Source organism: Scyliorhinus canicula, chromosome 22 (assembly GCF_902713615.1).
Source record: "Scyliorhinus canicula chromosome 22, sScyCan1.1, whole genome shotgun sequence".
Classification (NCBI taxonomy): domain Eukaryota; kingdom Metazoa; phylum Chordata; class Chondrichthyes; order Carcharhiniformes; family Scyliorhinidae; genus Scyliorhinus; species Scyliorhinus canicula.
In genome coordinates, this window is record NC_052167.1 from 17,339,071 (window position 1) to 17,361,532 (window position 22,462).

General features: G+C 47.2%; 1 protein-coding gene across 4 annotated transcripts in view; it reads right to left on the reverse strand.

Moving 5' to 3' along the window:
• Window positions 1–22,462, reverse strand: part of fuom (fucose mutarotase) — a 109,881-nt gene that overhangs the window by 63,613 nt on the left and 23,806 nt on the right. The window lies entirely within an intron of this gene.

A 22,462-nucleotide genomic window follows, 5' to 3' on the forward strand; every position in this document is an offset into this window, starting at 1 on the left:
TCCACCAAGAATGTCTCTGCTCTCACCCATCACCACACGATTTCTGGATCAACCCATCATGAGCCCCCGACTATCATTGACTCAAAGAAATTCTAATTATTCTCCTGGCTTATATCATTTTTATTTCTCCTTCCTGTCAAATGGGGTGATCCACAACCCACTCTCTTTCAGATAAACCGCACTGTTAAAAAAATACATTTTGTCGAATGCTTGGCAGTTATCTGTCGGTCAGCATCAACTAGTGTGCGCTCCAAGTCGACTCCTCTAAAAATCAAAGTCCACGTGCCAACCAATCAGCACCCTCTCCTCATACAGAATAAGAAGTCTTAAAACACCAGGTTAAAGTCCACCAGGTTTGTTTTGAATCACTAGCTTTTGGAGACCAGTTCCTTCATCAGGTGAATGAAGAGGTGGGTTCCACAACCACATATATAGATAGAGTCCTTGACTATCGAGTAGAATCAGAACAATAATTAACTTGTCACTGTTTCAAAATGCTCTTTGCTCGATGTAAGATGCTGATTCATAAGCGTGTTATGACTTGAGACCATGGGCATGATTTCCCCACCATTTTGTGCTGGAGTGTCACGGCAGAAACCAAAAGGGGCTTCACTCTGAGTGAAAAACCGTGCACGAGTCACCTGACCCACGGTGCCTGGTTGGCACCGCCAAGGGACGGGGCCTGAAGAGGGCCATGCCCATGAAAGTGGGGGGGGGGGGTCCTGAAGGGGTGTATGGAAGGATGAAGGAAGGTCAGACGGGGTGTAATGAAGGTTGGGGGTTGAAGTGGAGGTCCTGAAAGGCAGGAGGACTGAAAGGGGGCCGAAAAGTGTGTGTGGGGGGGGGGGGGGGGGGCTCACACTAAATTCTATTGATGGGAGGGGGTAGGTTACCCCTCAGGCATCAAGGTTTGAGAGTGACACCCATGTCTTCTGGGGATCACATTGTCCATGACTGGAAAAGTAAGTTCCCCATTGCAGAAAACAATTCTAAGTGCGGACTTGATCAGTGAGAAACTCCCCAAGTCCCCCAGATCTGGATCTCACCCAGAAAGCCGGAGGAGGGGGGGGGGGGGGGGGGGGGGGGGGGACAACCTGCCAAACTCACCCAAAATGACACTCTGTCCATATTTACCATTCCCAAAACTGTGGGTTCCCAATCGTAAAACAGATTAAAAGGAGTTGCCGAGTGAAAGCGATACTTCTGCGGGAAGGAGTGTGGAAGACTGGAGGCCGAGTCGTCCGCCGTTACCTTAGATAGGCAAACCGGCCTTGGGCGGGTTGCTCACCTCAGCTGTTGGCAGGAGGAAGGAGACCCAACTGTCTGAGGGAAAGTATACAATGATCGTAAAATGATAGCTTGGAAACCTAGCCATTCGCCGTCAGAAATCAGCAAACAGTTACTTAGGCCGGAGTTAAAATGTTCTTTAAAATGTGCCAAAGCCACTCAGTATGAAAAGAGTTACGCCCAGAATCAAGGAATTCTGGGAAACTTCAATTTTGTTCCCTTCACAGGTATCAATAACAACAACAGAACACAGTTGGGATGAGTCATAGATGTTTACAGCATGGAAACAGGCCCTTCGGCCCAATTTGTCCATACCGCCCAGTTGTTACCACTAAGCTAGTCCCACTTACCCACATTTGGCCCATATCCCTCCACACGCCCTTACCCATACAACAGTCAAAGGCTTTTTAAAAGACAAAATTGTACGTCTAGTTTTAGACTCTGCATGGTGATGTCCTTAGAAGAGATAAGCAAAATATTTTGTCTGTGAGGAAAGATGAGGGTTGGGGGGAAGATTCATCTAGTCGTTCAATAATCCAATTGCTTTGTTAACATAGGACTGTCCCAAATTGGTCTGGTACTATTAAGTAAGAGATGGGCCTGAAACTAGTGAGTCACCACCAGCATGTCTGCAATAAGCCAAGAGATATGTATGAAATCCGACCTTAATTAGGACAATACCAATTTCTTTGGAAGCCATACAAATTTCAGGGCAATGTACAATGTGCAAATCATTCCAAGCCATTTTCAGTATATGGTCAGTATGTCGGCTGGTTTAGCACACTGGGCTGAATTGCTGGCTTTTAAAGCAGACCAGCAGCACGGTTCAATGCCCGTACCAGCCTCCCTGAACAGGCGCCGGAATGTGGCAACGAGGGGCTTTTCACAGTAACTTCATTTGAAGCCTACTCGTGACAATAAGCGATTTTCATTGCATGTATGGTATTAAAGCCTTGTCTCAACCAATCGCTGCCTGCACGCTGCTTTGTGGTATCCTGTGGAAGACGCTCGGATATTGGGCGGCACGGTAGCACAGTGGTGAGCACTGTTGTTTCACAGCGCCAGGGTCCCAGGTTCGATTCCAGGCTTGGGTCACTGTCTGTGGGGAGTCTGCACGTTCTCCCCGTGTCTGCGTGGGTTTCCTCCGGGTGCTCCGGTTTCCTCCCACAAGTCCCGAAAGACGTGCTTGTTAGGTGAATTGGACATTCTGAATTCTCCCTCTGTGAACCCGAACAAGCGCCGGAGTGTGGCGAATAGAGGATTTTCACAGTAACTTCACTGCAGTGTTAATGTAAGCCTACTTGTGGCAATAAGGATTATTCTTATAATTTGATAGATAACGGCAATGCAGGAATTAAAATACTCTTTCTGCAGAGAAAATTTCATTTTTGTACAGTCACAGGGAACTCAGGAGTGCCAAAGGCAGAATAATGTTCAACATATATGTATAGAATACCTCTCTGAAACTATTTATAGCCCAACCATCAAAACCAACAAACATACTAAATTAACCAGGTTGCAAAGTGCTCCTATTTTGGTTAAATGTGCTCAGTATTGAAATTCAGGACATTATGTACACAGCTCAGGGCAGTTTAGACGTCAGCACCTAATTAGCAAGATTCTATCTAAATCAGGATAAAATTAATGGAACGGTTTGAGAGCCATCAAAGCTTTTAATTCTTGTCTCTGGAGCCTCCAATCATGTGACAATGAATCATGCTCGGGTTAGGGGGAAGGGGAGAAACAGACAATGTCCACCATGCTCTCACTGAATCCCAATAAGTAATTTCTTTTTAATTCTCCCAAACAAAGTTCATTGAGGATTGGCAGACTGGATGAGGCTCATTCCAACTCTCTGGTTCCGGTAGAATCGGTCACACAGTGGGGGCACAGTTTCAGCTGGCAGCCTCTGGCGTATTGCTGCCATTTAGAACCGACTCCCGTTTTTGTTTTGAAATGGCAGCTTTCAGTTCCATTCAAACGAACTGAGATCCAGAAAGCACAAGAAAAAAAGGAACGATCACTGGTGTGACCTGCTTTTTAAATGCACCATACATGCAAGCAGCCCCACATGGGACCAAATGGCAGCCGCTTCACTCCTTCAAGGCTGTTGGCTCAATGCTGGCTGATTCAGCAGCAATTGAAACTCTTAACTCGGGAACCACGTGAGATTATTCACTATCTATGCAGAATTGAAATGCAGGGGAACATCCTCAGCTAAAAAAAAAAAGGACATCAGCAACTTATGCTATCTGTCAGCTCCCGGCTTTTAGATCACAAGTGTTACGGACGCTAATCAGCTCTCAACAGCGGCTAAGAGACTGGGTCAGATGCCATAATTTTTAAATTTTGTAATGCAGCACAAAAAGATCGATTTGTCCCAGGAGTGATAATACAAGATTGGTTATTTTGTAAAAGAGACTTTATTAAAACAAAAGAAAACATGATGTTAAACTTTTTATCAGCTCTAACACAAACAGATTACATGCAGTTTATTATCCTTAACACTCTAGTTCCCATTAAACATCATTCATAATAACCATGCCGCTCTCATTCCACTTGCACAGATAGGCCCAGGCAATATTTGCATTTCCGAAGCATTTTTTCTTCTTTCTTCACAACCTTTTTCCAAAGTCTGCCTCTTTGGCAACTTTCAAGACCTCCCTAGTCGACTTCCACAGTCTTCTGCCTGTAACTGTTCAAAACAGCATTTCTTCTCTCTCTCTAAAGCCCACCCAATCCCTCAAACAAAGGTACTCCCCAGAGGTGGACAGACTTGTTATCTTGGCTGTCTGGTTTCCCACTCCTGTTTCTACAAAAGAGCAGAGCTATGCCATTCACATACAACTAACGTAGAAACACAGAATTCCTACAGTGCAGAAGGAGGCCATTCGGCCTATGAAGTTTGAAAGAGCACCCAAGGGCCCACTCCCCCGCCGTATACCCATAATCTGCACATCATTGGACACCAAGGGCACTTGATCATGGCCAATCTACCTAATATGTACATCTTTGGACTGTGGGAGGACACCGGAGCACCCGGAGGAAACCCACGCAGACACGGGGAGAAAATGCAAACTCCACGCAGACAGGCACCCGAGGCCAGAATTGAACCTAGGTCTCTGGTGCTGTGAGGCAGCAGTGCTAAGTGCTGAGAGACCATGTCACCTAACCTTCCATTGACGGACAAATAGATAATCAGATTCTATGATGGGCTAATGGCTTACCAAACAAGGTTGTCCCGAAGGACAATGGATCTTGAGAGGATCATCCTGGCTGAACCGGGGTATATTCCCACTAACGAGGTTAAGTCTGAATGGCAAATGGTAACTCGGGCTCTGGGCATATCTGACTCTGCCGCGAGCAGTCTTTTCCCTCAGTCTCTTTAACCCCTATATCTTGGACCCCATTTCTGGAACCAAGTTCCTAATATCTCCATATCATGACACCAGTGAAACTGGAGATTGAAGGAAGAGTTTTAGTTCTCGACAGATAGGTAACGTGATCAGTTAATCTTCAGAAAAGCTCCTTTGCAGGATGAAAATACACAAGATGTTGCAATCATACTCGATTACCAATCATATGATACAAACCCAGGTTTTATTTATTTTATTTTCGTCGGACTTCCCACAAGAACAATACATTTTCGATAGGGTAGGAGTAGGGTGCTCCTCTGAGGGTCAGTGCAGACTTGATGGGCCGAATGGAGTCTTTCTGCCCTGGAGGGATTCTGTGATTTTCAAAAAGGAATAATGACATTAATATTCCTTGGACGTATTCAGTTACTGGTGACATTTCTGTGTTTCCCTATTGAAGACCAAAGTGGAGGGAGATGCACCTCGCCAGAGATATGTTGGAGGTTTTTACCTCTGCAATTCAGGCAGGGTATCAGCACAAACCTTGTTTGCTGCAAACCCTCTGCAGAGATTACGGCAGCAGAGTGTGGCAGCCACACAGGAAATTTCCGGAGCGTGTGCTATATTCCGCACTGAAGCACTTAACTCAGTTTCAAAACTTATTATTGACCAGGGTGGAGCAGTGGATAGCACTGCTGCCTCACAGCGCCAGGGACCCGGGTTCAATTCCGGCCTCGGGTGACTGCCTGTGTGGAATTTGCACGTCCTCCCCGTGTCGTGGGTTTCCTCCGGGTGCTCCCGTTTCCTCCCACAGTCCAAAGATGTGCAGGTTAGGTGGATTGGCCATGATCAAAGTGCAGGGTGACAGGGATAGGGCGGGGGTGGGCCAAGGTGGAGTGGTTTTTCTGAGGGTCGGTGCAGGCTTGATGGCCCCAATGGCCTCCTTCTGCACTGTTTGGAGTCTGTTGTTCTAAGGTTAAGGGGGGGGGGGGGGGTTGTTGGGTTACGGGTATAGGGTGGATACGTGGGTTTGAGTAGGGTGATCATTGCTCGGCACAACATCGAGGGCCGAAGGGCCTGTTCTGTGCTGTACTGTTCTATGTTCTATGTTCTATGTCTGGAGTCTATTGTTCTTTGGACTATTTTAATACAAATGGTAACCCATTTAAAATAAACAACGCCATTTACCACAGATGTGTTGGATAAGGTAGAGTGTCTATTTCCAGGTAGATGGTGCGACGAAAACGTGGGGGATGCACTATTGTGCGGGAGGATAATGCTTTGCAAGTCATCCATTCCAATTTGACGGAGCGTGACAGCATCTCACCTGAGGTAAAAGCTTGTGGATTCAAGCCCCACTCGAGCAACCTCAGCGTAAAATCCAGGCGGAACCTTCATTGCAACAGTGAGGCAGGGCTGCACTGTCAGAGGTACTGTTTTATCAAGCAGACGCCCCCTCCCACTTTCAGGCAGATGGTAATGATCACACACCATTCTTTCAAATAAGTGCTGGGGGGTGTTATCCCCGGTGTCCTGGTCAATATTTATCCCATTGGCAAGGCGGGAAGTGAGAAACCCGCCACCAGGAAACGGCACGGCTTGAGAAACACGCGGGTAAGGGACCGGAGAATCCTGCCCCATATTTACTTAATGAAATCAACTGAGATTCCTCCAGTTACGGTGAGATTGGAATTTATTTCTCTGTATTATTAACCCAGGCTGCTGGATTGTTAGTCCAGTAACATAATAATTGTGCAACAGTATCCATTCATTTATCCATTACCACACTCCGCTTTCCTACCTTTATGCCACTATCAGCACCTACTTTATTCTTTAACACCTCCATTACCATCGTCTTGTGCCCCATGACATCTTTGTCAAATTTCTCCTTAGCTTCCACCTGTCCCTGACCTTCTATTTTGCTCCATCCCTCTTAAACAGTGTAATATTCGTCACATTTCTCCCTCTCTTACGAACTTGGAACATTAACTCTGTTCCGCTCGCCACTGATGCTGCCAGACCCACTGAGCTTTTCCAACAGTTTAACTTCAGTAGAACCAAGCAATATTTCGAGTACAAAGCCAAACTTGGCAGGCCAGTGACTGGAGTGCAAATGCACCTTTAGAAAACTTTACAGGACCAAGAAACTATTTCCCGATTCATTGCACGATGTGAAATGGAGACGAACAACTGGTTGAGTGGCCGTATAGAGTGCAGAAATCCCGAGTTTCTTGGGACCAAGCGTGACACGAATGTCGCCGAGTGGTGCAATATTTCATGTCGGCTTGGGGTTTCTTTTGAATTCCTGCACTTGTGGGAAAACACCTGCGAAGGTTTATTTATGATATCGCCGATTTTGACCAACCAAACAAAAATTGCACAGTGTGATTCGCGACGTGTCCCGAATTTGAACAAGAAAAGTTGAGAAGTTGGACCCTTGAGGACTTCAATCCGAGACGTGCAGAGTATTTGTTGGAATCTGGGCTGGGTGAGACGGAGCTGGTATAATATGTGTTAACCAAGAGGGAAAAAAAGACTCGTATTCAAACAGCCCTTTTTGTGATCTCGGAATATCCCAAAGCGCTTGACGGCCATCGAAGTCCTTCTGGATGTGAAGGGGACGGTTACCCCTGTCGGAGAATCTAGAACTAGGGGTCACCGTTTAAAAATAAAGGGTTGAGACGGGGATGAGGAGAAATATTTTCTCACAGAGGGGACGAGTCGCTGGAACTCACTTCCTCAAATGGCAGTGGAAGCAGAATCTTTGAATATTTTTAAGGCAGAGCTCAATAGATTCTTGATTAACAAGGGGGTGAAAGGTTATCGGGGCAGGCAGGAATGAGGGGTTGATGTTACATTCAGATCAGCCATGGTCTTATTGAATTGTGGAGCAGCCACAAGGGGCAGCTCCTAATTCGTATGTTTTGCCACTGTTGTAATGATGGGAAACGCAGCAGCCATTTTACACACAGCAAGATCCCACAGCCAGCAATGTGGTAAATGACCAGGGAAGCTGTTTCTTGTGATGCTTGTTGAGAGTTAACAATTGGCCAGGACACAAGAGAGAACTCCCCTGCTCTTCTCTGAAATGGTGGGGGTGGAATCTTTCACATAGAATCCCTACAGTGTACAAGGAGGCCATTCGGCCCTTCGAGTGGCCCCGGCTCTCCGAGCCAGAACCCCAACCAGGCCCACTATCCACTTCTATCCCCATAACCCTACCTAACCTGCACATCATTGGAAACTGAAGGAAAATTTGGCGTGGCCAATCCACCTAACCTGCACATCTTTGGACTGTGGGAGGAAACCGGAGCACCCGGAGAAAACCCACGCAGACTCGGGGAGAACGTGCAAACTCCACACAGGCAGTCACCCAAGGCTGGAATCGAACCTGGGTCCCTGGAGCTGTGAGGCAGCAGTGTTAACCACTGTGCCGACCCATCTAGCTGGGAAGGCAGACAGGAGAATGTTCAGGAAGCGAGGAAGATTTCCAAGTGCTGGAAAAGATTGCCTTGTAAACTCACCATAAGAATCAATTTAACTTTAAAATTCAGTTTGAATATTACAACGTACATTGATCAACATTCATTCCAGAGAACTGTATTACAGTTAAAGTTAGCAAACACTAACGTTATATTTATGCCTACATTATTATTTCTGACGATGCTTAGCGAGAATTCCAGCCTAGAAGCGAGTGGAATTTAAGGAGTCTCCTGCTGTGATAAATAATAGCAGCAGTCTTTGACAGACACAAACAAATAGCTCTGCTAATGACTGCAGCACTTGAAGTGGTGAACGTCTATTAAAAACCTATGGATTTATCATAATGGAAATATTTGATCCAATGCTAATATGACATTAGTTTCCCGGGGCAAAGAAGTTGTTCATCAATGGTCATGGCTTATTATACTGCTAAAAAACCAGATGCATCTCATCAACAGGATATACCTTTGTCAGGGTTTTTAAACAGCATTATTACCGTTTTACAAAAGGAAACTCTTGGCACGGCTGTGATTTCTAAAGTTTTGATCAGTTTAGATGTTAACAATAGGGGAAGATGGTGTTGTAGTGGTAATGTCACTGAGCTAGTAATTAAATACTCTGGGGATGAGGGTTCAAATCCCAACAAGACAGTGAATAAATCTGGAATATAAAGCCTGTGGTGACAATCACTGATTGTTGTTTAGGGGCAGCACAGTAGCATAGGGGTTAGCACAATTGCTTCACAGCTCCAGGGTCCCAGGTTCGATTCCAGCTTGGGTCACTGCCTGTGCGGAGTCTGCACATCCTCCTCGTGTGTGCGTGGGTTTCCTCCGGGTGCTCCGGTTTCCTCCCACAGTCCAAAGATGTACAGGTTAGGTGGATTGGCCATGATAAATTGCCCTTAGTGTCCAAAATTGCCCTTAGTGTTGGGTGGGATTACTGGGTTATGGGGATAGGGTGAAGGTGTTGACCTTGGGTAGGGTGCTCTTTCCAAGAGCTGGTGCAGACTTGATGGGCCGAATGGCCTCCTTCTGCACTGTAAATTCTATGATCTATGAACAATGCACCTTTTGGATTTCTGCATTTAACTGCAAATGCGTGGATGCCAGAGATTGCTGTCAGGAGAATTACAGACACCTATATGAACAAACTGGGAGCAAGAGTAAGCCCCTCGTCCTTTCGAGCCAGCTCCAACAATCAATAAGAGCATGGCTGATCTGAGTGGAACCTCCCACCTACCCCCGGTAGCCCTTCGCCCCCTTGTTCATCAAGAATCTAGCTACCTCTGCCTTGAAAGGATTCATATACTCTGCTTCCACTGCATTTTGCGGATGGGAGTTTCAAAGAATGCAAACACTGACAGTGTGCTGCCATTACAACCACAAAATCTAGGCCCATATCCAGTCTGTACAGCTAAACAAACACAATAGCCAGGATATTTGTGGAGACAGTGCGACAGAGCATGGTACAAACAGGATTAAGAGGTTTGGGGTTAGTTCCCGGTAATAAGGGAGAGGCAACGGAGTTTGGGGGGGGGCGGCGTGCGGGGGTGGGGGGGGGGGGGGAGATTATTAGCTTCACCGTGGCAAGAGAGGGGCCATGATTGACAATGGGGAGCCCAAAGGCCTCCTTGAGGGGCTGAGTAGCCCCTTGACCCCCAAGGATCGCTGTAAAAGGCACTGAACATTTTGAGCAAACAAATCCCAACTCCCTCTTACTGTAAGGTTTCCAGGACCAGACACTTCAATTTAAATCAGGCTCCCAATCGTGTCACGGGAGTCTGGTCTGACTATATTAATTATGAATTTCACCTTGGAGCAGGGACATATGAGGCAGCTTTGGGGGGGATATGTTCCCAGTTTTAACATTTTAAAGCTCAAACTCTTCCTGGATCCTGCCTCCAGGTATCTTCTCAGGTTGTTGTGGAGGAGAGTGGGCGATGATGTGAGGGGCAGAAGGTTTATTATTACAGTGGGTCTTTGAGCTGGCGCATCAGTGCTCAGAATCACACAGCCCCTAGAGCTACGAGACAATAGGCTGAATTTTCATCTTTGTTGATGGGTTAAGGGCACTACCAGCATCTGTTGCCCATCCCGAATTACCTTTGACCCCAAGTGGCTTGCTCACCCATTTCAGAGGGAATTTAAGAGTCAACTGCATTGCTGTGCATTTGAAGTCACACGGAGGCCAGACCAGGTGAGGATGGCAGACTTCCTTGCCTCAAGGACATTAGCGAACTAGATGGGGTTATAGCTCTTTAACAACAATTAATGTTGAAGGGGTGAATACCCGATGATTCACAACTATTTTATTGTACTACTATAGTTTAGTACAAATACCAGTTGACACCTTTCCCTTCCCTTACCTACTGGATCCTCTCCCTCTCCATAAGCAACCCGTTGCTGGGGAATAAGAAACACCTCTTAAGTACAAGGTTCAATAAGCATCACCTGCTCCCAACTCACTCTGAAACTCACTCTTGGTTATTCTTACAGGGACCTGTATTTCCAACATCATCAACCGTTTGATGGTCACCATTCCTGAGGCAAGCTTTATATTCCAGGTTTAGTGGTTGAATTTAAATTGGACCAGTTGACAATGTGGGATTTGAACCCATTGTAATGATGTGTATATTGTCAGTAGAGTGAAGGGTTAATAATTGAATCTGCGTGGAAATCAAACACTAGAGGGCGTTACTAATTCACTGTATATAAGACAGCCTCTCTAAGAATTCTGGGAGAAGCTGAAGAGAACATGGAGGGCAGAGCGATGTCAAGTCATAGTGTAATTTAGTAGTTAGAGAGAGTATTGAATACTGTAGTACAGATTTAATATCATTTGTTTATTATCTATAACTCAGTAGAGTGTGCGAACTTCATTTAATTAGTAGTGTAATAATAAATTGGTTTTGATTCAATCTTTTGATTGGCATATTCTTTGTCAACACAATATCGGGCTATCTTGGAGGAAAACCAAAGAGTTCAACATATTACCAGTCGTGGTAATATAACACCCATGTCCGCAGATCATTAGCCTGGGTACTGATTGATGATTGATTAACTGATTGACATGCACAAAATCATGAGGGTCATAGATAGGGTAAATAGGAAGACACTTTTCCCTTTCGTAGAGGGGGCAATAACCAGGGGGCATAAATTTAAGGTTTGGGCAGGAGATTTAGAGGGGATTTGAGGAAAAGCTTTATCACCCACAGGGTGGTGGGAATCTGGGACTCACTGCCTGACACATTCAAGAAGGATTTTGATGAACATTTGAAACACCACAGCATACCAGGCTACGGGCCAGATGCTGGAAAATGAGATTAGCATAGATAGGTGCTTGATGGTTGGCACAGACACGTTTTTGTGCTGCAAACACTACAACTTCTCGAATACAAAGGTTTACAGCTCAGAAATAAGAGTGGGGGGGGGGGGGGGGAGTATGTATGGAGTCTTCACTGGCGGACATTAACTCCCCCAAAAAACCTTCAAGCAACACACAGCGCATTCATCTCATCCAATTTCAGTGCACATAATTGTCGAGAAGCTGGGCGAACACATTTCCCATCAGCCAAATACCATCCACTAACCTACACAGGCACACGGCTGAAAATTTGCATGCACGGGAATGCTACATTACTGCCTCGGGAATTTCCGAGTGATCTATGTTAACTAGTTTGGCCCAAATTTGCTGTTTGGTTTTGCTGCCGAATTTATAGGGGATCGATGTTCATGCTCGCTAAAAGGGATAGACCGCATTAATTTAGAAACCATTCATTGATTTCACACGACTGTGCTTATACATGGTCCGAATTACTCAGAGTGGAATAATTTGAATGTTCCTGTGTGCAATCCAGTATAACTTTCTCCCCCCTTGTGTCAGACCACGACAAAGGGTCGTCTGGACTCAAAACGTTAACTCTTTTCTCTCCCTACAGATGCTGCCAGACCTGCTGAGATTTTCCAGCATTTTCTCTTTAGTTTCATGACAACATGGACATACATCACAGTCTATGGGGTGGGATTCTCTGTCCGCTCTCGGCACCGGGATTCCCTGGTTCCCACGGCCGTGAGTGGGAGATTTGGCCGAGCGCCAAGTTCTCCGTCCTCACTGGCAGCGGTGGCGAGGCGGGCTCGCAACGGAGAATCCCGGCCTATTTTTCAGGTAATGGAAGTATGTGTGTGGTAAGAATTTTAAAATGGCGCCCTGATCTCCAAGGAGCCGGTCTTGCCGACGGGTTTTGTTCCCCACTGCAGATAAAATTAAGTGTGGGATTTACTGGTGCAAAACTCAAGCTCCAAAAATAGGGCTAAATTAGGATGAACGCCTGTCTGGATTGCACCAAAAACCTGGCACCAATCACCCCGCCAAACCTGCCCAAAATGACACCTGGGGCCTGATCAGAAGGCCTCGCACCCGACGCAATACGTGATGAAGTCATGAAATCTCACGAGAGGCCTCCTGCTTGATTTGCTTTGCTCGGGCACCTCGCGAGATGTCGCTGTGATGATATGTATAATGCCAATATAGTAAAGGGTTAATATCTGAATCTATGTGTAAATCAAACACTGGAGGGTGTCACTAATTCACTGTATATAAGACAGCATCTCTAGGAATTCTGGGAGAAGCTGAAGAGAACTTGAAGAGATCAGAGTGAAAGTTGAATAGAGAAATATAGCACGAGGTTAAGTCAGAGGGTAGTAGAAATGAAATGAAATAAAATGAAGATCGCTTATTGTCACGAGTAGGCTTCAATGAAGTTACTGTGAAAAGCCCCTAGTCACCACATTCCGGCGCCTGTCCGGGGAGGCTGGTACGGGAATCGAACCGTGCTGCTGGCCTGCCTTGGTCTGCTTTAAAAGCCAGCGATTTAGGCCAGTGAGCTAAACCAGCCCCTTGAACCCCAGTTTATTAGTTAGGTAGAATATTGAATACTGTACTACAGATTCAGTATCATTAGTTTATTACCTGTAACTTAGTAGAGTGTGCAAACTTCATTTTAGTTCAGTAGTGGGAAAATAAATTAGTTTTGATTCAATCTTCTTATTTGTATGTTCTTTGTCAACACTACATAATCATGGAGGAAAAGGCAAGGGATATAACAGTTGCGATCTGGGTCCCGCCCTCACTGGGCAGGATCCAGATTTGTATATTTAAGTGAGCAGTTGGCTTCACTCAAATATGTCTGCGCTGGAGTCACCCAAGGCCCGGGGTCCACAAGCGAGGACCAGACGTAGAACAATGGATATCATATTCATCAGCTCAGCCTGAAATTTCCTGGACTTTCTCCTATTCTCTTTTTTAATCCATATGCCCTTTCCCCCAACCCTCTGGCACATTCACCCATTTCCACAGATTCTCCAACGATGCCCACTAGATCATATCTAGATTTTTTTTTTATAAACATTTTATTGAGGTATTTTTGGTATTACAACAACAACAAAATAAGCAATGTACATGAATCTATAACATAGTGCAAAAGCCGTCTCCCTCCCTCACAGGTCCCACCTTTATTAACCCCCTACTCTAAGCTAAACTAACCCCCCTCCCCCTTCTGCTGACGATTAATTTTCCGCAAAGAAGTCGATGAACGGTTGCCACCTCCGGGCGAACCCTAACAGTGACCCTCCCAAGGCGAAGTTGATTTTCTCCAAACAGAGAAAGCTAGCCATGTCCGATAGCCAGGTCTCCGACTTCGGGGGCTTTGAGTCCCTTCAAGCTAATAGTATCCGTCTCCGGGCTACCAGGGAAGCAAAGGCCAGAACGTCTGCCTCTTTCTCCTCCTGGATTCCCGGGTCTTCCGACACCCCGGAAAACGTCACCTCTGGACTCATTGCCACCCTTGTTTTTAACACCGTGGACATGACATCTGCAAACCCCTGCCAGAATCCACTAAGCTTCGGACATGTCCAGAACATGTGGACGTGGTTCTCTGGCCCTCCTGCACATTTTACCCACCTGTCTTCCACCCCAAAGAATCTGCTCATCCGGGCCACTGTCATGTGAGCCTGATGAATGACCTTGAATTGTATCAGGCTGAGCCTGGCACATGTTGTGGACGCGTTGACTCCACTCAACGCGTCCGCCCATAGACCATCCTCTATCTCTTCTCCCAGCTCCTCCTCCCACTTGCGCTTCAGCTCCTCACTCTGCGTCTCCTCTAACCCCCAAACATTTCTCGTATTTTTAGCTACTCCCTTGATTGTAACTTGGGCCTTAGTTTCCTTCATTGAGTTTATAATGAAGAACAAAGAAATGGCTGACCAACTGAATGCATACTTTCAGTCTGTCTTCATAAAGGAGGACACAAATAACGCACCAGAAATGTTGGGGAACACAGGGTTTCGCAGAGGAAGGAACTGAAAGAAATCAGTATTAGTAGGGAAGTGGTATTGGGGAAATGTATGGGATTGAAGGCCGATAAATCCCCAGAGGCTGATAATCTACATCCCGGTATACTTAAGGAAGTGGCCCTAGAAATAGTAGATACATTGGTGGTCATCTTCCAAAATTCTATAGACTCTGGAATTGCTCCTACAGATTGAAGAGTAGCTCCTGTCACCCCACTATTTAAAAAGGGAGGTAGAGAGAAAACAGGGAATTATGGACCAGTAAGGCTGACATCAGTAGTGTGCTGAAAATGTTAGAGTCCATTATAAAAGATTTAATAGCAGAGCTTTTGGAAAACAGTGGCAGGGTCAGACAGTCAGTATGGATTTATGAAAGAGAAATCATGCTTGACAAATCTACAGGAATTCTTCAAGGATGTAACTAATAGGGTTGATCGGGGGAGCCAGTGGATGTGGTTTATTTGAGACTTCCAGGCTTTTGACAAAGTTCCACATAAGAGATTAGTGTGCAAGATTAAAGCCCAAGGGATTGCGGGGAGAGTATTGAGATGGACAGAAAACTGGTTAGCAGACAGGAGACAAAGTGTCGGAATTAATCGCTCTTATTTCAAATTGGTAGGCAGTGACTAGTGGGGTACCGCAGGGATCAGTGCTGGGACCCCAGCTATTCACAATGTATATTAATGATTTAGTTGAGGGAACACAATGTAATAGCTCCAAACTTGACGATGACACGAAGCTGTGTGGGAGGGCGAGCTGTGAGGAGAACGCAACGATCTTGCAGCACGGTAGCATGGTGGATAGCACAATGGCTTCACAGGTCCAGGGTCCCAGGATCGATTCCGGCTTGGGTCACTGTCTGTGCGGAGTCTGCACATCCTCCCCGTGTGTGCGTGGGTTTCCTCTGGATGCTCCGGTTTCTTCCCACAGTCCAAAGATGTGCAGGTTAGGGTGGATTGGCCGTGATAAATTGCCCTTAGTGTCCAAAATTGCCCTTAGTGTTGGGTGGGGTTACCGGGTTATTGGGAGAGGGTGGAGGTGTTGACCTTGGGTAGGGTGCTCTTTCCAAGAGCCGGTGCAGACTCGATGGGCCGAATGGCCTCCTTCTGCACTGTAAATTCTATGATCTTTCAGTGTGATTTGGACAAATTGAGGGAGTGGGTAAATGACAGATGAAGTATAATGTGGATAAATGTGAGGTTCTCCACTTTAGTCGCAAAAACAGAAGGCAGATTAGTACCTCAACGACTATAGATTGAGACAGGGGAATGTGCAATGGGACCTGGGTGTCCTTCCGTACACCAGCTGCTGAAAGTAAGCATGCAGGCACAGCAGACGGTGAAAAGGCAAATGGTATGTTGGCCTTCGAGCGAGAGGATTCGAGTACAGGGACAGAGATGTCTTGCTGCAATTATACAGGGTGTTAGTGAGATCACACATGGAATATGCTGTGCCGTTTTGGTCTCCTTATCTGAGAAAAGATATTCCTGCACTAGAGGGAGTGCAGCGAAGGCTGATTCCTGGGACTGATGTACGAGGAGAGATTGAGTCAGTTGGGATTATGTTCGCTGGAGTTTAGAAGAATGAGGAGAGATGCCAGAGAAAGCTCTAAAATTTGAACAGAAATAGACAGGGTAGATTCAGGAAGGATGTTCCCAATGGTAGGAGAGTCCAGACCAGGGGTCACAGTCAAATTAAAGTTCTGAGCATTGGCTGTTCCTCGCACTGTGTCCCGTTCTTGGGGCCGAAGACATTTTCTCTGGCAATGGAAAGACAAAGGGGCACACACCGCCCCTGGGCGGGCACACACCGTCCCCGGGCGGGCACACTCCGTCCCCGGGCGGGCACACACCGTCCCCGGGCGGGCACACACCGTCCCCGGGCGGGCACAACCGCCCCCGGGCGGGCACACACCGCCCCGGGCGGGCACAAACCGTCCCCGGGTGGGCACACACCGTCCCCGGGTGGGCACAAACCGTCCCCGGGGTGGGCACAAACCGTCCCCGGGCGGGCACACACCGCCCCCGGCCGGGCACACACCGTCCCCGGGCGGGCACACACCGTCCCCGGGCGGGCACACACCGCCCCCGGGCGGGCACACACCGTCCCCGGGTGGGCACACACCGCCCCCGGGCGGGCACACACGGCCCCCGGGTGGGCACACACCGCCCCCGGGCGGGCACACACCGCCCCGGGCGGGCACACTCTGTCCCCGGGCGGGCACACACCGCCCCCGGGCGGGCACACACCGCCCCCGGATGGGCACACACCGTCCCCGGGCGGGCACACTCTGTCCCCGGGTGGGCACACACCGCCCCGGGCGGGCACAAACCGTCCCCGGGTGGGCACACACCGCCCCGGGCGGGCACACACCGCCCCCGGGCGGGCACCCACCCGGGTGTGCATCCTTCCAATTGATGGCACGGGTTTGTTGCGGCAGAAGAGTTGAACTCGGTGCCCGATTCCCTGCTGGGCGGGAAGCCATGTTCCCTGGGTCACATACAGCACCGACCGCCGACAACGAGCAGTGAGCGAGAGTCTCCGCAGCCTGAAAGCAGGCACAGGTTACTGAGTTGGATGATCAGCCCTGATCAGAATGAATGGTGGGGCAGACTCTAAGGGCTGAATGGTCTCCTCCTGCTCCTATTTTCAATGCTTCTATGTTTCCATTAGTTCCACTTTGCCTTCTCCTCCCAATCCATTGTATATATTATTCTTGGAATCGTATTCGCTTTTTCTTAACAGTCCAGCTGAATAGTCGAAAGGCTGTCTGAGGTTTTGTCTGACCACCAATATAATGATTAGTTTCAGAATATTCACCGTCCCTTGATCACTTAATATATCACCTTGGGGGTCAAACTATTTTCCTGGCTGCCTGCGTGCTTCAAATTTATTTCTAACAGCCTTTTATATTGTGGATCACATTCCCAACAATCCTGGCCTTGTGTATTTTGGCTCCCGCAATCAGCTTTCTGCCATCATTAACCTTAAACTTCTCCCTGTCCTCTGGCCCGAGTCTGTCTTTATGCTGGGGGAAAGCATTAAAACACATCTCAGCTCTCCTCATTTATTTCCGAAGCAAACAATACGCCTGTAAATTTACTCCTTCCTCTGTGTCATTATGTTGCCATGTCTCCTTGGCGGCCATAAAATAACAGCCCCCTTTTCAATTTTGGCTTCTCTAATTCTATTACTAAGATTCCGAGCTCAGTTGGCTGGACGGCTGGTTTGTGATGCGGAGCAATGCCAACGTCGTGGGTTCAATTCCCGCGCCGGCTGAGGTTATCCATCGCCTTCTCAACCTTACCCCTCGCCCGGGGTGTAGTGACCCACACCACCAGTCAGCTCTCCTCCCCCCCCCCCCTACCCCCAAAGGGGAGTGCAGCCTATGGGACTTTGGCAACTTCCATCACGACACTGCATCGCTGGTTTAGCACAGTGGGCTAAACAGCTGGCTTGTAATGCAGCACAAGGCCAGCAGCGCGGGTTCAATTCCCGTACCGACCTCCCCGAACAGACGCCGGAATGTGGCGACAAGGGGCTTTTCACAGAAGCCTACTTGTGACAATAAGCGATTATTATTGTCAGTTCTGACCTTATTGCTGTCAAACATTTATTGACCTTCCTGCTTATTCTTTCTCTCTCTTTCTCTGAAAGTTGGGAGAGGAAAGGAATCTGAACACCAAGCAGGCGAGCGACTGACTGCTTTTCAATTCTTTCACAGCATGTGGACGTCGCTGACTAGGCCAGCAGTTTTTATTGGCCATCCCTAATTGCCCCTTGAGAAGGTGGTGGTGAGCTGCCTTACTGAACCGCTGCAGTCCATGAGATGTTGGCACACCCACCGTGCTGTGAGGGAGGGGGGGGGGGGGGGGGGGGGGGGTGCCAGGATTTTGCCCCAGCGACAGTGAGGAGGCGACGATACATTTCCAGGTCAGGATGGTGAGCTGTTTGGCGGGGAGTTTCCCGGTGGCGGTATTCCCGTGTGTCTGCTGCCCTCGTAGGTCGTAGAAGTCACGGGTTTGGGAGGTGCTGTGAAGGCGCCTCAGTGAGTCCTTCCCAAACCCTGTGTCACTTGTTCCAAATTAAGACATGAGAAATGAATCAGTTGAAACGTAACATTCTGCTAATTGCAAGAAGCATAATGGTGACAGAAATATGCCGAAGGTCCATTTGCTTGAAGATAAAATTGAGACATGTTTTCAGAAGACAACACCTGTTTAAAATACTTTGCCCTCTGTGGCTATCAGGGAAGCATTTTCAATCTTCATCATTTGATCTTTGTTCTTATAACTAGGTCTCAGTTTGCTGCCGTCTTAAATGTTCCTGACATATTTTAACATTCCTGCCTCATTACCGGATTTACCTGAATCCTCGCCTCGTCAGCTACAGCAACTTCTTTCTAAGCTTTTTATCCACCCTTTTCTTGGAGCATATGTGTAGACTTCGTAACCGGGGTCCAGGCTCAGAGCTCACTGCAAATGGTGGAATGCTAAAGTTAGAATCCAGCCTTTCACAGGGGTTAAATCAGTTAGGCCGGGGTGGGCAAACTTTTCCATGCAAGGGCCACATTCAGAAATTCACAATTTTAAAGGGCCGCATAGTATATTAAGTAAAATAATTACTTCACCCGGTTATGATTCTGGGCGCCTCATATAGAACATAGAACAGGCAGCACGGTAGCATGGTGGTTAGCATAAATGCTTCACAGCTCCAGGGTCCCAGGTTCGATTCCCAGCTGGGTCACTGTCTGTGCGGAGTCTGCACGTCCTCCCCGTGTGTGCGTGGTTTTCCTCCGGGTGCTCCGGTTTCCTCCCATAGTCCAAAGATGTGCGGGTTAGGTGGATTGGCCATGCTAAATTGCCCGTAGTGTCCTAAAAAGTAAGGTTAAGGCGGGGGGGGGGGGGGGGGGGGGTTGTTGGGTTACGGGTATAGGGTGGATACGTGGGTTTGAGTGGGGTGATCATTGCTCGGCACAACATCGAGGGCCGAAGGGCCTGTTCTGTGCTGTACTGTTCTATTCTAAGTACAGCACAGAACAGGCCCTTCGGCCCTCGATGTTGTGCCGAGCAATGATCACCCTACTCAAGTCAACGTATCCACCCTATACCAGTAAGTAACCCAACAGCACCACCCCCCCATTAACCTTAAAAATTAAAAATAAAAAAAAAAATGTTAAATTTTTTTTAATGACTTGGTGGGCCGCATAAAGACCTTTGGCGGGCCCGTAGTTTGCCCACCCCTGAGTTAGGCCTTTCACACAAAAGTGGAAAGTGTGGAAATCCTCCCCCCCCCCGGCCCCCCTGAAAAGCTGCGGATGTAAGACCCAACCCACATCAAGATGGGTCATCGCTAGATCAGGACATGGATCAAACGTGGATACATGGAAATTCCGGCAAAGATCGACCGTGAGCCGATTGAATGGCAGAACTCCTGTTTCGATGTTCTCAAAAGCTAAAAGCCCACGAGGGGCTTACCACAGAAAGACTTTGATTTAAGCAGTGCAGACAGCAAACTACAGTTTCTTACTGAGGTAGAAATTAAAAATCGGCTTCGTGACAAGACTCCGCCTTATCGTTCGCACTACTGCCGGCAGTTTTTTTGAAGACATGGTGTGATGAATATGAGAGATTGTCATACTTTATATTTTTGCAGTAATATTGTTAAAACCTGGGTTAAAATGTTTACAGATATTATGTCTGCTGGAGCTGTGATTAAAAGTAAGGTCATCAGTGATTTTTTTGCAGGAGAAGTGTTTTGCAGGTAGAGAGCTAATGTAATGTTGTAACACTTTGAGCCTGGCAAAATAAATCAAGGCACCTCTTGTAATAAGAGACAACAGAATGCTGTGTGCTTTGAGTACAGCTGGTGTAACTAATGGAGAGGCCAGGTCTGTCTGGCCAAAAGGGTTGCTTCCAGGGCTCTAAGCTGAGCAGGTTTTCAGCTTGGTCCTAAAAACATGTTCGTCTCTCCGTGGACTCTGCACCAAGATAAGCAAGTAAAACCTGGTTGTTAACTTCATACATAAGTGGTATTTGAAATATATGGGTTCCTTAATTGGGATGTAGAGGCAGGTTTTTAGTAAACATTTTATTAAGGCATTTATGGGTTTATAACAATAAAAGATCCAAATACAAATGTGAACATAGTTTGGTGCGTAACATACCCCTCCATCTCCCACTGTCCCCACCTAATCTAGACAGAAAATAGCCTAAGTCCCCCCCTTTCTCCTAACCCGGTCCCCCCTTTCAGAAAGCAAGTTAAGATGTTGCACTTGTTAACTGTCAAACTGCTGGTTTAGCTCACTCAGCTAAATCGCTGGCTTTTAAAGCAGACCAAGCAGGCCAGCAGCACGGTTCGATTCCCGTACCAGCCTCCCCGGACAGGTGCTGGAATGTGGCGACTAGGGGCTTTTCACAGTAACTTCATTGAAGCCTATTTGTGACAATAAGCGATTTTGTTGCTGATGTGCTTAATTCTTAGTTTATAATCTATAGTTCAAATTATAGTTTGTTTTAATATAAAAGCTGTCTACAGGTCAGTGTTATTACTCCTGTGGTGCAGTAATGTTTACTCACAGTTTATGCAAATAGTTGGGTTCTAATCTGGGATCTTAACCAAAATTAGGGTTTTGGTCTAGACCCATAACAATGCGTATAATGAAGGTATCAACAGCCTGATATTTTCAGTTTGTCTCCAGTTGCTATCCTCCCTGTTTTTATTACTGCTAAATGAGTGCTGTAAACTTCCAGTGTCGCTGAGCTCCACATTGACAAATTCAGGAAATGTAGTCTTTTATAATGTGCACCAAACTTACATTTAATGTCAGCAGTTAGGAAGGCAAATGCAATGTCAGCATTCATGTCGAGAGGGCTAGAATACAAGGGATGTAATTCTGAGGCTGTATAAGGCTCTGGTCAGACCCCAGTTGGGGTATTGTGAGCAGTTTTGGGCCCCGTATCTAAGGAAGGATGTGCTGGCCTTGGAGAGGGTCCAGAGGAGATTCACGAGAATAATCCCTGGAATGAAGAGCTTGTCATATGAGGAGCGGTTGAGGACTCTGGGTCTGTACTCGGAGTTTAGAAGGATGAGGGGGTGGGGGGAGGGGGGGGGGGATCTTATTGCAACTTACAGGATACTAAGAGGCCTGGATAGAGTGGACGTAGAGAGGATTTTCTACTTGTATGACAAAGTAGAACCCGAGGGCACAGCCTCAGACTGAAGGGACCATCCTTTAAAACTGAGATGAGGAGGAATTTCTTCAGCCAGAGGGTGGTGGATCTGTGGAACTCTTTTCCGCTGAGACTGTGGAGGCCAAGTCACTGAGTGTCTTTAAGACACAGATAGATAGGTTCTTGATTAATAAGGGGATCGGGGGTTATGGGGAGAAGGCAGGAGAAAGGGTATGAGAAACATATCGGCCATGATTGAATAGAGAAGCAGATTTGATGGGCCGAGTGGCCTAATTCTGCTTCTATGTCTTATGTTCTACCCAATAGTCCAAAGATGTGCATGTTAGATTGGGTTACCAGGATAGGGCGGGAGAGTGGACCTTAGTAGGGTGCTCTTTCGGAGGGTCGGTGCAGACTGGATGGGCTGAATGGCCTCCTTTTGCACTGCACAGATTCTACGTCTGGTACAATTTGACCCTGATCCTGAACTTGACCGAAAATGGACAATGTTAATCTCGGTTAACATTTTGGAACACTTGAGTTGCTCTAACTTCAAACTGGACAAAAGCCGAATGCTACGGCTGCTGGAATCGTGGAATAATGTATCTTCAGACATAAACAAGGTTCAAGAGTTGTTCCGAGGGACTATGGCTCTTTGAATATCAGCTCCCATGGGCATTTTAATTCCCAGTTACTATCGTAATGTGGGGAAGTTGACTCAACTGGGCTGGAAATAGCAAGGCCCGTCATGATCAAACCCTGCCGCCCGCTGTGTGGGCAGATGTCTCCCGCCTGTCACATGCACGGTCGTGGG